Genomic DNA, 13,971 nt, shown 5'->3' on the forward strand with positions numbered 1-13,971 from the left:
AAGCTTTCTACTTGTTTTTTTGTCCTGCGTATTTCGGTTTGAAAAAAACGCCTGATAAAACGGCAGTGCAATTTCCTGAGTCTGGCATTTTTTCTGGTGTTTTTTCATTCCTATAGAAATTGCACCGTGGCAGTTTTTTTTGGTACCCAAAATTTGTTGGGTGCCACAAAAAAAAATTATTATTTAACAAAATTTCTGACATCCGCTGTGATCCTTCTGCATAATGTATAGATGCAGCCACTCTTCTATGGTCCCCTGCACTGCCGTATATATACACGTATTCATATTTCCCGCAGAGCTGTGATAGGCTGGAACCATCTGGCCAATCACAGCTCTCTGCGGGAAATATGAATAGGTGTATATATACGGCCGTGCAGGGGACCATAGAAGAGTGGCTGGCCGCATCCATAAATTATACAGAAGGATCACAACAGGTGATCTGTCAATTAGTACAGGTGCTACTACTCCCAACAGTGTGTTTCATGCTGGGAGTAGTAGTACTACCTAAAAAAATTAAAAAAGAAAAAAAGAAAAAAGTGAAAAACATACACACACTACATTATTGTTGGCTACATTTTTAGGTCCCTGCCCGCACAAATAAATTGATCCCTGTTTTAAAAATTAATAAAAATTTTGTAATAAAAAAAGTAAATTTCGTTAGATACAATTTTTTCCATAACTACTGTATCTTTTTTTATTATTTTTTTATGGTACCCTACGAAATTTTATTTAAAAAGGTATCTCCACCACTTTTTTGGATCGCTAAAGTCCAAAAAAGTGTAAAAACCGCTTGCAAAAACACCAAAGTTAAAACCAACATGGCATTTTTCTTGCTGTTTTTTCACTCCCATAGACTTCTATGGGAGAAAAATGCCACGATTTTGACAAAAAAAATCGCCAGTGGCTCAACATGCTGCAAATTTGGAAAACCACCAAGGAGCTGAAAAACGCAAAAAGAGTAAAAAAAACAGCAAAAGGTTTAAAAAAAACGCCAAAGTGGAATAAGAATTTTGCGATTTCTCATTGATTTACAGGTAACATCTGGCCGCAGCGTTTTTTTGGCCAAAAAAACGCCATGCGGCAGAATTGGTGTTTTTCTTGGCATCCCCCCCCCCCCCACCCCATAAAAAAAAAAAAAAAAAACAAGTAGAAACTTAGCCTCTGGATAAGTGCACATGGGCACAAACCTTACCCATGTTCAGTGCTGCAGCTTTCTCTGAACCCTAATGATTTCAATGGGAGCTTTCTAACGGAACCTGGCGGTAAGAAATAACATGTCACTTCTTGCATTGTATGTCCCATTGAAGTCAATGAGGGGCATTTACTAAGGGGTTTAGTCATTTTTTTCTGACTATTTTTGGCGCAAAATTGTCGCAATTGCGCCTACCTTATTTTTTGTGTGACTTTCTCTAGCAAGAGCTAGAAAGTAAAAAAAAAATTTCCCGCTTAATTTACGCAAGTTTTCAGTTTTTACTTGCACTGGTCAGGTATTTATTAACTGAGACAGTCGCAGTTGCGCAATAAACTGTTGCAACGGCCGTGAAAAATGACTAAATTTACTCCAGCTCCAACATGGAGCAGGAAAAGCTACTGCGCCCGGGCTCCGACATACTTTCTCCCTGCTACCCTCACTGCGCTACCGGGACACTGCAGTGATTTACATCCCACCCCTCTCACCTGCCAGCGCCACACAACTCCCATCTGTCTGCTGTTGCAAGACTACAAGTCCCAGCATGTCCTTACAGTGATGACACGCTGGGAGTTGTAGTCTTGTAGCAGCGGGAGCTGAGCGGCGCGGGCGGGAGACAAGGGGGGGGGGGGGTAGCAGGGAGGCCGTATGAGGCTTTGGCTGTCAGGGCATGCTGGGTGTTGTAGTTTTGCAACATCTGGAGGCACCCTGGTTGGGAAACACTGTTTCAGGCCAGTGTTTCCCAACCAGGGTGCCTCCAGATGTTGCAAGACTACAACTGCCAGCATGCCTAGACAGCCTTTGACTGTCCAGGCATGCTGGGAGTTGTAGTTTTGCAACATCTGGAGGCACCCTGGTTGGAAAACACTGGCCTAAAACAGTGTTTCCCAACCAGGGTGCCTCCAGATGTTGCAAAACTACAAGTCCCAGGTTGGGAAACACTGTGCCCGGCCTCCGGCCCACCTTACTGTAAGGGCATGCTGGGAGTTGTAGTCCTGCAGCTGGGGGCAGGGGAAAAGCTTGTCACTTGCCCACACATCTCCTGCACCACACAACTACAACTCCCAGCATGTCCTTACTGTAAGGGCATGCTGGCAGTTGTAATCGTGCGGGGCGGGAGATGTGTGAGCAGGTGATAATAAATGTACTAACCCTTTTTTTTTTTCTCATTTCAGATCCGTGTATCCTATGGACTCCTTCGGATTCGGTGGACTACTTCGATGACCAGCGTTTTTCTTTGTTTGATTTTAATAAAATGGTTAACGAGGGCTTGTGGGGGAGTGTTTTTTGTAATAAATTTTTTTTTAAACCTGTTGTGTTTTTTCCTTACTTTACTAGACAGGCTTAGTAGTGGAAGCTGTCTTATAGACGGAGTCCATTACTAAGCTGGGCTTAGCGTTAGCCACAAAAACAGCTAGCGCTAACCCCCTATTATCACCCCGGTACCCAACGCCACAGGGGTGCCGGGAAGAGCCGGTACCAACAGGCCTGGAGGGTCAAAAATGGCGCTCCTGGGCCTAGGCGGTAACAGGCTGGCGTTATTTAGGCTGGGGAGGGCCAGTAACAATGGTCCTCGCCCACCCTGGGAACGTCAGGCTGTTACTGTTTGGTTGGTATTTGGCTGAGAATGAAAATAGGGGGGACCCTATGCGTTTTTTTTTAAATAAATAATTAAATATTTAAAAAAAACACATAGGGTCCCCCCTATTTTTATTCTCAGCCAAATACCAACCAAACAGTAACAGCCTGACGTTACCAGGGTGGGTGAGGACCATTGTTACTGGCCCTCCCCAGCCTAAATACCGCTGTTACCGCCTAGGCCCATGAGCGCCATTTTTGACGCTCCGGGCCTGTTGGTGCCGTCTCTTCCCAGCACCCCTGTGGTGTTGGGTACCGGGGTAATAATTGGGGGTTAGCGCTAGCTGTTTTTGTGGCTAACGCTAAGCCCGGCTGAGTAATGGACTCCGTCTATAAGACAGCTTCCACTACTAAGCCTGTCTAGTAAAGTAAAAAAAAAAAAATCACAACAGGTTTAAAAAAAATTTTATTACAAAAAAAAACACTCCCCCACAAGCCCTCGTTAACCATTTTATTAACATCAAGCAAAGAAAAACGCTGGTCGTCAAAGTAGTCCACCGAATCCGAAGGAGTCCACAGGATACACGGATCTGTAAAAGAAGTAACCAAAAAAAAAAAGTGTAAGTACATTTAGGGAGAAAAAAACTGTGTTAAAAAAATTTAAAAAGCACACACACACACACTAAATGCCGTTTACCACTATTCTGAGCCATGACTACAATTTAGCTATTGAATTATTTAGATGTGGTGAAAAAGCTTAAAAAAAACTATTCAGACAGCAGGAAAAAGGAACAGACTATTTTTTCTACTACATGAAGTAAATTTCCCACTTTTGCCTATGTGTGCCAAATTTATTAATGCCATGCAGCAATTTAGTAAATTTGTCGCACATAGTCAAAAATGAAGTAGAAAAAAAGGGTAAAAACCAGACTACATGGTAAAAGATTAGTAAATGCCCCTGAATATCTATAGAAATGGTTTGTATGTCAAAAACCACATGGTTAATGCTCGTTTGAATATGCTCTTAAACTACTTTATAAATACATATAAATAAATGAATGTATAAACAAGGCAACATGCTGTGTGTCGCCTCATTGCGCTGCAGAGAATGAGGCAATTTGTGAATTGGAAATTATAAACTCACTTCTGGTCATAAAATATCTCACTGGCTACAAAAATGCGTCCAAACAGGATAACATAATTTAAACATATTTTTTTATTTTGTTTATTTTTTTTTTTATGGTAAGTGACAGAAAATCCAAAGGACATACAAGAAAGATTGCACAATACTATAAGAACCAAGCTTAAAAAACAAAATAAAAAAATAAAAATTTCACTAAATAAGTAAAGTACATCAAAAAAGCAAACAAACAATACCTATTCCCCAAAGCCAGAAGATGTGATATGGAGCCCAGTGCATGATACTCACTCGGTCTACAAGGACAGGCAAGGGGCTCAGTAATGGGGCTGCCCCATGAGGTGAAGTGATGTGCACTCTCTATGGAACCTGCGGAATCACATGTCACAGTTCTGCTGAGAACCTACTCTATAATCTGGTGACAGAGGGAGGACAGATGGCTGTTTTCGTGAGATAAACCCATTGCCTACTCCACCCACATTTTACCACCCCCTGCCAGAGAATCTTAAAAAACTAAAATCAAACATCATAAAAGCAAAGCAGAGATGACATTGAATGTGATGGCAGCTGGAGCTATGTACTGACTGAAGAAAAAAAAATTAAAAAAATGTTCGCTTTGAGCAATCCGTTTTTTGTTAGAATGATCCTAAAAAAATTATTATTAATCATAATAATAATAATATTAAATAAAACAATAAATTATAATAAATAATGCTAAAAAATTAATAAAAAACTGATCACAGAATAACCCACCGCTTGTAACCTATTGCTTGAATCCCCAGCAATCAGGAGTAATTTTCGGAGGAACTCGGATGCAAGTGTTCACTTTTAGAGATGAGCGAACTTACAGTAAATTCGATTCGTCACAAACTTCTCGGCTCGGCAGTTTATGACTTATTCTGCATAAATTAGTTCAGCTTTCAGGTGCTTCCATGGGCTGGAAAAGGTGGATACAGTCCTAGGAGACTCTTTCTTAGGACTGTATCCACCTTTTCCAGCCCACGGAGCACCTGAAAGCTGAACTAATTTATGCAGAATAAGTCATCAACTGCCGAGCCGAGAAGTTCGTGACGAATCGAATTTACTGTAAGTTCGCTCATCTCTATTCACTTTCACAGGAAAAACTAAGTATTACATGATGCCTATTGAAATCAACTGCACAGGTTTTCCAGAGAAAAAAGATATCCTCTCTAGCTGATTTTCCAAGCCCCAAATTTGGGGACACCCTTTAAGCTGTGTTTCATACCTGTAAAGGTCTAGTTTTAGAGCATTGTTTCCCAAGCAGGGTGCCTCCTGCTGTTGAAAAATGGCTTTGGCTGTCCGGGCATGCTGGGAGTTGTAGTTTGGCAACAGCTGGAGGCACCCTGGATTGGCAGCACTGTTTTGGGGGAATGTTTTAAAATGGCTTTGAAGGGACATTATCTTAGGTCTATGGACGTGCTGGACAACAGACTATAGCAGTGGTCTTCAACCCACGGACCTCTAGATGTTGCAAAACTACAACTCCCAGCCGATGGCTGTCCGGGCATGCTGGGAGTTGTAGTTTTGAAACATCTGGAGGTCCGCAGGTTGAAGTCCACTGGACTATAGTCTATTGTTCTCTGATATCAGCCATTTCAGGCGGGGTGAACAGCTCACTGTAGTGCTTTTGAATTACTGCTATAACCAGTTAAGATATGTTCACATGGCCATTTATCTGCTTGTTTTTTTTAATGCAATTTCTGCACCGATGTCTATGTCCAAAAATAGTCTCCCACTGACTTTGGTGAACGGCACAAAAAAAGAATTTATGGGTACATTCGCATGTACGCAAATTTGATGCGCGGGATTTTCTGCTGCAGATTTCAGTGTAAACTAAATGACTGATCACGGCTTCTAATCTACAGCTACAAATCCTGCGCATCAAATCTGCGCAGGATCCTGTATGTGTGAACATTACCCTAAAGGGGTTCTCCGGTGGATAACAAATGTTTTCAAATCAACTGGTGTCATAAAATAAAACAGATTTGTAAATTACTTCTATTTAAAAATCTTAACCCTTCCAGTACTGATTAGCCGCTGTATGCTCCAGAGGAAGTTGAGCATGGACAGAGGTGTCAGCAGAGAGCACTGTGATCAGACTGGAAAGAACTACACAACTTCCTCTGGAGCATACAGCGGCTGATAAGTACTGGAAGGCTTAATATTTTCAAATAGAAGTAATTTACAAATCTGTTTAACTTTCTGTCACCAGTTGATTTGAAAACATTTGTTTTCTACTGGAGTACCCCTTTAAAAGCCATCTGAGGCCGAAAACAACTTATCCCTATCCGCAGGATAGGGGATAAGTGTTTGATCGTGGGGTGGGGGTCCGAAAGCTGGGACCCCCCCCCATGATCTCCTACATGGGGCCACGGCTCTGCCGCGGCTCTCCCGTGCAGGAGGCGTGTCGGCCGCAGCATGATGTCACGGCTGACACACCTATTCCATGTAGTTCTATGGGAGAGGCAGGGAGGCAGCGTTCGTACCTCCCCGCCTCTCCCATAGAACTGTATGGGGAAGGGGTGGAACTGTTGACCTCTCTAGGTGGACGCTACGCGCATTAGCACTCTCACTGAGCACTAATGTGGGGGCCCCGTTCAGGAGATCGCGGGGGGGAGGGAGGGTCCCAGTGGTCGGACCCCCCACGATCAAACACTTATCCCCTGTCCTGTGGATAGGGTAAAAGTTGTATAACGCTGCAGGGGTCCCCATACCATCCAGAACATAATCCTGTCTGGCTGCAGCATCATCTTTGTAAAAGCTGAAGCACAAAGTTCATAAGTGAGGGCAGGACTAGCACGCTTCTGTGCTCACATCTGTCCTATTAGACTGCAGCATGAAAACAGAGAGGAGGGGTTACAAAGTAGCCTGCAGTGATTAAGTGAAGAGACCAAGCCCAGCACAGAAGACTCAGGGAAAGTGAAGACATGCCCCCTCCAAAACACAGGATGACAAACTAAGTGAGCAACAGGTAGAAGGAATTTGTGAGAGAAATACAGGTGCTAGACAAATAATAATTATATATGTACTGTTCATGGTCAGGATTAGGTGCTGACTGATTTGTGGGATATGACAGGTACTCTTTCAAGACTTTGTTCATTTCTGCAACCATTTTGTATGGGTTTAATGCATTTAAAATAAAAAGATATAGACATTTGACAAATAATCTTGATTAAAGATATTGAATATTGTGAATGCAGCTGTCATGCAGACCTTGTTATAGATAGCAGAATTCTTCCTGCTATTCCCTCTTCTCCTGTTTAGGAAGCTGTCTGAGTCTTATAGTCTGATTTCAAAATATTGGATCACGTAATTCTTGATTGTTCAGGCCTTAATAGTTTGGGTGAAGTGTCATTAGTAAGCCATTAAAAACAGGGTCTGTGTCAGCAGTGAAGACCCTACACTGACCCTTCAGTAAATGTTGCTTTTGTTTACTCCCATGTACTTATCTTAGTTCCTTTTCTATTTCTTCATTCATGCCTTTGTTTTCCTAATATTGGTATTTTCGTGGTAATAGAGTCTTGTTTTCGTGTTTTCTATTTTCACAGTTTTGCCTCCATTTTGTTTTCCCATTTTGGGGTGTTTCTTTTGCTTTAGATCAGTCTAGGGCCATTGCAGGGAAACTACAGGAGCAGTAAAGTTTAGTTTCCTGTGTTAGCTTAGTTTAGGGGAAGATCTAGGGACATATTAGGTAGACAGATATCTGCTCAGCACCTGCACTAATTGGGCTGATCAGCGCTTATTAAAAGGAGCCTTTAGTGTGTGTTCACATGTTCAGGGTTTTAATTGCAATTATTGAATACCCCGCTAGGAATAGATCTGGATATAGGTCAGTCTTAGTGTTTTCTTTATATGTGTCCTCCATTTATATCTATTTCTGTCTTTGTATTCAATAATTGCAATTAAAAACCTGAACGTGTGAACACAGCCTTACGTGACCCAATTATTACTGGATTGTTTGTGTGACTGTTCATTTCCATTATTGTCATCAGGACACCCCCTGTGTGTATCTGTGCTGCCAACAAATTTTAGGGTCACACAATCCCAGCAATCGGTCAAGAAGGATTTTCTTTTTCTTCTGCTTATCGCTGGGTCTTTTTACACAGGGGCAATAATCGACCCCTTCAGTGTTAAAGCGGTACTCCGGTGGAAACTTTTTTTTAAATCAACTGGTGCCAGAAAGTTAAACAGATTTGTAAATTACTTCTATTAAAATTTTTTAATCCTTTCAGTACTTATTAGTGGTTGTATACTACAGAGGAAATGCTTTTCTTTTTGAATTTCTCTTCTGTCACGAACACAGTGCTCTCTGCTGACCTCTGCTGTCCATTTTAGGAACTGTCCAGAGCAGGAGAAAATCCCCATAGCAAACATATGCTGCTCTGGACAGTTCCTAAAATGGACAGCGGAGGTCAGCAGAGAGCGCTGTTTTGTGACAGAAGAGAAATCCAAAAAGAAAAGCATTTCCTCTCTCGTATACAGCCCCTAAAAAGTACTCGAAGGATTACGATTTTTCAATAGCAGTAATTTACAAATCTGTTTAACCTTCTGGCACCAGTTGATTAAAAAAAAAAAAAAATTCCACCGGAGTACCCCTTTAACCCCTTAAGGACTTAGCCCTTTTTTCACCTTAAGGACTTGGCCGTTTTTTTGCAATTCTGACCAGTGTCACTTTAAACATTAATAACTCTGGAATGCTTTTACTTATCAATCTGATTCCGAGATTGTTTTTTCGGGACATATTCTACTATAACATAGTGGTAAATTTTTGTGGGAAATTGCATCCTTTCTTGGTGAAAAATCCCCAAATTTGATGAAAAAAATGAAAATTTTGCATTTTTCTAAATTTGAAGCTCTCTGCTTGTAAGGAAAATTGATATTCAAAATACATTTTTTTTGGGTTCACATATATAATATGTCTACTTTATGTTTGCATCATAAAATGTATGAATTTTTACTTTTGCAAGACACCAGAGGGCTTCAAAGTTCAGCATCAATTTTCAAATTTTTCACAAAATTTTCAAACTCCCTATTTTTCAGGGACCAGTTCAGGTTTGAAGTGGATTTGAAGGGTCCTCATATTAGAAATACCCCATAAATGACCCCATTATAAAAACTGCACCCCCCAAAGTATTCAAAATGACATTCAGTCAGTGTTTTAACCCTTTAGGTGTTTCACAGGAATAGCAGCAAAGTGAAGGAGAAAATTCAAAATCTTCATTTTTTACTCTCGCATGTTCTTGTAGACCCAATTTTTGAATTTTTGCAAGGGGTAAAAAGGAAAAATTTTTTACTTGTATTTGAAACCCAATTTCTCTCGAGTAAGCACATACCTCATATGTCTATGTTAATTGTTCGGCGGGCGCTGTAGATGGCTCAGAAGGGAAGGAGCGACAAATGGTTTTTGGGGGGCATGTCCCCTTTAGGAAGCCCCTATGGTGCCAGAACAGCAAAAAAGAAAAAAAAAAACCCACATGGCATACCATTTTGGAAACTAGACCCCTCGGGGAACATAACAAGGGGTAAAGTGAACCTTAATACCCCACAGGTGATTCACGACTTTTGCATATGTAAAATTTTTTTTACATTTTTAAAAAGGGTAATAGCAGAAAATACCTCCCCAAATTTGAAGCCCAATTTCTCCCGATTCAGAAAACACCCCATATGGGGGTGAAAAGTGCTCTGCTGGCACACTACAGGTCTCAGAAGAGAAGGAGTCAAATTTGGTATTTTGGAAGCAAATTTTGCTCTGGGGGCATGCCGCATTTAGAAAGCCCCTGTGGTGCCAGAACAGCAAAAAAAAAAACAACACATGGCATACTGTTTTGGAAACTAGACCCCTCGGGGAACGTAACAAGGGGTAATGTGAACCTTAATACCCCACAGGTGTTTCACGACTTTTGCATATGTAAAAAAAAAAAAATTTTTTTTACCTAAAATGCTTGGTTTCCCAAAAAATTGTACATTTTTAAAAAGGGTAATAGCAGAAAATACCCCCCAAAATTTGTAACACAATTTCTCCCGAGTACGGCGATACCCCATATGTGACCCTATTCTGTTGCCTTGAAATACGACAGGGCTCCAAAGTGAGAGCACCATGCGCATTTGAGGCCTAAATTAGGGACTTGCATAGGGGTGGACATAGGGGTATTCTACGCCAGTGATTCCCAAACAGGGTGCCTCCAGCTGTTGTAAAACTCCCAGCATGCTTGGACAGTCAGTGGCTGTCTGGTCATACTGGGAGTAGTTGTTTTGCAACAGCTGGAGGCTCCGTTTTGGAAACAGTGGCGTACCAGACGTTTGTCATTTTTATTGGGGAGGGGGGCTGTGTAGGGGTATGTGTATATGTAGTGTTTTTTACTTTTTCTTTTATTGTGTGTTAGTGTAGTGTAGTGTTTTTAGGGTACAGTCGCACGGGCGGGGGATCACAGTAGTTTCTCGCTGGCAGTTTGAGCTGCGGCAGAAAAATTGCCACAGCTCAAACTTGCAGCCGGATACTTACTGTAATCCTCCGCCCATGTGAGTGTACCCTGTACATTCACATTGGGGGGGACACCGAGTTTGGTAACAAACTCAGTGTTTTGCAACCAGTGTGCCTTCAGCTGTTGCAAAACTACAACTCCCAGCATGCACTGATAGACCGTACATGCTGGGAGTTGTAGTTATGCAACAGCTGGAGGCATACTACTTTGGCTGGGGATGCTGGGGATTGTAGTTTTGCAACAGCTGGAGACACACTGGTTTGCTACTTAACTCAGTGTTTCACAACCAGTGTGCCTTCAGCTGTTGCAAAACTACAACTCTCAGCAGTCACCGACAGCAAACGGGCATGCTGGGAGTTGTAGTTATGCAACCAGCAGATGCACCACTACAACTCCCAGCATGCACTTTAGCTGATTGTGCAAGCTGGGAGTTGTAGTTATACAACAGCTGAAGGTACACTTTTCCATAGAAAAAATGTGCCTCCAGCTGTTGCAAAACTATAAGTCCCAGCATGCCCATAAGGGAATGCTATGAGTTGTGGTGGTCTGCCTCCTGCTGTTGCATAACTACAGCTCCCAGCATGCCCTTTTTGCATGCTGGGATCTGTTGCTAAACAACAGCAGGAGGCTGTCAATCACCTCCAACTGCTGCTCCACGCCGCCGCACACAGGTCAGTCCCTCGTCGTCGCCGCCGCTCCTGGGGCCCCGATCCCAACATTGACGGCGGGGATCGGGGTCCCCAGCTGCCGGGGTCAACTTCCCGCACCCGCTCACGTCCTCCGGAAGAGGGGCGGAGCAGGTTGCGGGAGTGACACCCGCAGCAGGTGCACTGATTGGTCGGCCTGTAAACTGGCCTACGAATCAGGGCGATCGTGAGGTGGCACCAGTGCCACCTCACCCCTGCTGGCTATGGCTGTTCTGACGGCCCCGATCAGCCAGTAATTCCAGGTCACTGGAGACCCGATTGACCCGGAATCCGCCGCAGATCGCTGGGCTGAATTGTACAGCGATCTGCGGCCATCGCCGACATGGGGGGACATAATGACCCCCCCTGGGCAATATGCCGCGATGCCTGCTGAATGATTTCAGCAGGCATCGGGCACCGGCTCCGCTCCAGATGGCTGCGGGGGGCCGGGAAAGCTCATGATGTTCTCATACGTCATGAGTCCTTAAGGACTCTGAAATGAAGACGTATGAGAACATCATGAGTCCTTAAGGGGTTAAAGGCCCTCTTTTAAGTGTATTTTCCTGTGTTTGCTTTGTCTTGTTCGGTTTCATTACTGGCTCATTTCTATCGTCATCCAACCCATTGTCTTTAGTTACGGTCATTAAATGGTGAGTTACCATCTTGTTCTCGTTACGTCTCATATTGGTAAGAGCTTGATCAGCCAAATATGCACGTGTTCACAAGGTGAAGAGGGGAGAAATCTGCTGTTGGGCTCCTTTGTCACCCACTTATCTCATTGAGAACAAAAGGATCTGGTGGTTGAACTCTTACATGCCCGATCCTTCTCTCTACTAAGTTACCAGGGAAAGAAGGACCCAATTCTCATTTGCCCTTATTTACTAAGAATGGAGTGTAGGTTTCTATGTGGGTTTTAATTCCCTACAATTTATTTTCCACGGTATTTACTAAGGTTTCCCTACATTTTCCACTTTCCCTACATTTTGCTTTTTTTTACACATGCTCTGATCAGTCTGGTTTTCCTCAGCTGAAATCCACCACATTTTCTGTGGAAACCTTAGTAAATATGTTGGGTTTTTGTGAAAATGTTGGGAACACTCCCCTTTTCGGTGACCACACCCCTTTTTCCCAACAGCCACGACCCTTTTTCGGGTTTTCTTAGCAAAATGGAGAGTTAGTCAGGGTTTTTTCAATTCTGGGGCAAATTCTGGCGCAGACAGAATTTCTGCCGCAAAACCCGACAAAGCATGTCGGGTTTGCAATAGTAACTGAGGGCCATTATATGGTTGGCTAGTCAGGCTGAAGTTAGCAGGTTTGGCCAATCTAAGGCTGGGTTCAAACCATGTTTTGTCCATACGGGGACCGGATCCGGCTGGGGGATGGGAAAACCGGGCACTCCTGTATCCGAGCCAGACCCACCCCCATCTGATTCATTTGAATGAGCCGACCGGAGTCACACAGTGAGATATGTCGGCTCATTTTTGCCCTGTATCCGTTTTTTGGGCTGGACTGAAAACCGTGGTATGCTGCGATTTTTAGTCCGGACAGAAAACCAGATATAGGGCAAAAATAAGCCGACTGGAGTCACTATGTGCCACTGGTCAGCTCATTCGAATGAATGAGATGGGGGCAGGGTCTGTCTTGGATACAGGAGTGCCCGGTTTTCCCATCCACCAGCCGGATCCGGTTCCCTTATGGACAAAACGTGGTGTGAACCCAGCCTTACATGTATTTCCAGGAGTCCAATATTGATGACCTTCCCTTATCATAGGCTTGATATCTGCAGAGCTTAGTGAATAGTAACAATAATGGCATCAATAATAGGTCAACAATATTTGATTCCCAAAAAAGCCCATTACGCATAGACAAAGAACATGACACATAGGGCACCAGGCATAGAGTAGACTCCATAAGAGAAGGATCAGGCCATCCTGACCCACTTCTGTCTCTGCTCCAACTTTTTCTCATCATTCAGCAGCAACATGCGGCGGAGGGATTATCAAAGCCTTGTACCAGATCCCAAATTTGCCTGGGATTATTTCAGATGCAGTTTTAATAGGTTAAACCCTCCCAGATAATGCATGTAGACATTTTAATGCTTATGGATTAGCAAAATATAACCCAGCAAAGCAAACCGCAACTTGTACCTGCCGGACTAGAATGCGCAAAATCAGTACACGGCGTCTTCGTAGCTCAAGAATAAGGACGGGATGACTATATCCCCATCCCCCTCCATAGACGCCTCTTAGAACAGAGCTTTCTGTAAGCAGAAAAGATGGAAACATAATAGGATGTCTCCCATCGTGTACAGACCTGAGCATAATGGGCATACAAAGAGGATGTTTGCAATCTAGCTACTTGGCCATTATCAACAAATGTAAAATTATATGAGAGGCCTCAGACACAGCAGCATCATAATATGATAGAAGTTACGAGACACAAAGGGGAGATTTATCATTTGATTTAGCATATAAATAGCTGACCATGTAATGGATGAGCAGCTGAGTCCACTGGTGCTCTTAAAGGGGTACTTCAGTGGAATTATTATTTTTTTTTTTAATTAACTGGTGCGAGTAAGTTAAACAGATTTGTAAATTACTTCTATTTAATAATCTTAATCCTTCCACTACTTATCAGCTGCTGTATGATCCAGAGGAAGTTCTTTTCTTTTTGAATTTCTCAGTGCTCTCTGCTGACACTTCTGTCCATGTCAGGAACTGTCCAGAGCGGGAACAAATCCCCATAGCAAACCTATCCTGCTCTGGACGGTTCCTCATTTGTACAGAGGTGTCAGCAGAGAGCACTGTGGTCAGACAGAACAGAAATTCAAAAAGAAAAGAACTTCCTGTGGAGCATACAGCAGCTGATAAGTACTGG

The 13,971-nt window shown here is 42.9% G+C and overlaps 1 protein-coding gene across 3 annotated transcripts in view; it reads right to left on the bottom strand.

Moving 5' to 3' along the window:
- ADD2 (adducin 2) overlaps positions 1 to 13,971 on the bottom strand; it is a 114,931-nt gene that overhangs the window by 73,812 nt on the left and 27,148 nt on the right. Inside the window, exon 1 of one of the 3 annotated variants that reach the window (XM_056571473.1) lies at positions 4,197 to 4,217. The exons of the other annotated variants lie outside the window; for them this stretch is intronic. The gene's annotated coding sequence lies outside the window, so the exon portion shown is untranslated. Of the gene's footprint in view, positions 1 to 4,196; positions 4,218 to 13,971 lie in introns of those variants that run through there. 3 annotated transcript variants of the gene reach the window in all.

The sequence above is a fragment of the Hyla sarda genome, chromosome 4, assembly GCF_029499605.1.
Source record: "Hyla sarda isolate aHylSar1 chromosome 4, aHylSar1.hap1, whole genome shotgun sequence".
Classification (NCBI taxonomy): domain Eukaryota; kingdom Metazoa; phylum Chordata; class Amphibia; order Anura; family Hylidae; genus Hyla; species Hyla sarda.